A 1,761-nucleotide genomic window follows, 5' to 3' on the forward strand; every position below is an offset into this window, starting at 1 on the left:
GTCTTGTTTGAAAGATCTATTTAGACATTTTTTCTCGTGACCTATTTTGACAATTTCAAGACGGTGTGCAGTTGTAAAGCCATACATTTTTAATGAGATGAATAACGGCACAAAACATGAGGACGTACTATATTTTCCTCATTAATTTGTACTTCTTGGAACTTGTCAGTATTTCTGTCACAGATAGCAGATTGTGTTTGAACGAAAGAATGGGAAAATGAAGAGAGAATGAGGGCAGGGTGAGGGGGGGGGGGGTATCACGGACACAAAAGGAAAGAATAACAAAAATGACACAGAAAAGCTAGAAAGGAAAAAAAAGACGGAACAAATTAAAAGTGTCGCAACACGATAAAATCAAGCGCTCATCAATTTTTGACAAACGGAATTTTTTATGCGATATTAAAATCTATTCATTTGTATTGCTTCTGATTTTTTTTTAAACGTGTGTTATAGATTCAAGTCGAGATATTTGCGAACTGAGGAGATGCTGGTTGCCAGATGTCATAAGTATTAGCAATAAAATAAATTATTGCCGTCAAAGTTTCGTGATTTCTACTGCTGTTGTTCCCTCGGGAAACTACACTTTGACATTTGTTGTGGTACCTTTGATCAATGCTTTTCAGCAAAATCCCCACAGGAATGAGTTTTTGGAGCTCAAAACAAATTCGATAAGAATAGCCCTAACGTCTGTTTCTTTGATTTCTTTCATTTGACAAGCACCTGACTTCACCATGTTGCCACACACTTAGAGAACGGAAAGGAAGAAAAAAATGATACAGAAAAATTAGGCAGAAGAAAGAAGAGAAACAAATGAAACTTCTTCAAGCATCTCGGATTGCTATAAAGACAAAAGGGTTGTGTGAGTTCTCCGCGTGACGCCGTTCTAGACGTGACCACTCTGCGTGACCTCTCACGTGACCCGTCACGGCTGATCAAACATCAAACAGGCAGGCCCTGGAACTCCCGCGGCTCACAGGACATAAACTGACTCTGAACTTAACTACAAAGTCAAGCGTCTCGTGGCTGTTGGAGTGGTGGTGATTGGTCGGTTAGTTGATAGGTTGGTTGGTTGGTTGGTTGGTTGGTTGATAGGTTGTTTGGTTGGTTGATAGGTTGGTTGGTTGGTTGGTTGGTTGGTTGGTTGGTTGGTTGGTTGGTTGGTTGGTTTGCTGGTTGATAGGTTTGGGTTTTGCTTTCGAAAATTGAGTGAAAGAAGGAAAAGGGGGTTTGGTGGTAATTAGGAGGAGGGATATTTGAAGATGAAAGTAGCAAGATTGGAAAGTGCGGGGTCGTGATGCAATAGGAAGGGGTGAGGTTCGGGGGGTGAGGTTCTAGGGGTGAGGTTGTACCAGTATAGATTTAACGCCTTTTGAAACAGAGTAACGTTGTTTAAGAGGTGGAACCTCTGAATTTAACCTCGTCCATCTCCGAAAGGACTAAACCAAGAGGAAAAATTGTTTAAAGTGCCTTTCCCTAGAACACAGCGTCGGACTGGGCTGTCTCGAACGTAATGATTATGCAGAGCGAGTGAGGAGGTGGGGTAGAATGCGGAGGCGAAAGCAGACGACAGAACATGGTTAGAGAGCAGAAAAAGAGGTGAAAGGAGATCTTTTTATTTAGAGAAGAAAATTGTCCGTCGCTAGCAGGATCAGCGCCCCCGCAGGTGTGGGGGGGGGGCATAGTTTTACTATGAGGGAGCAAAGAAAACACATGCCGTGATACTGCGTGTCGTAAGAGGCGACTAAAAGTGCCCAGGTCTGG

This window comes from Aplysia californica, unplaced genomic scaffold (assembly GCF_000002075.1).
Source record: "Aplysia californica isolate F4 #8 unplaced genomic scaffold, AplCal3.0 scaffold00223, whole genome shotgun sequence".
Classification (NCBI taxonomy): domain Eukaryota; kingdom Metazoa; phylum Mollusca; class Gastropoda; order Aplysiida; family Aplysiidae; genus Aplysia; species Aplysia californica.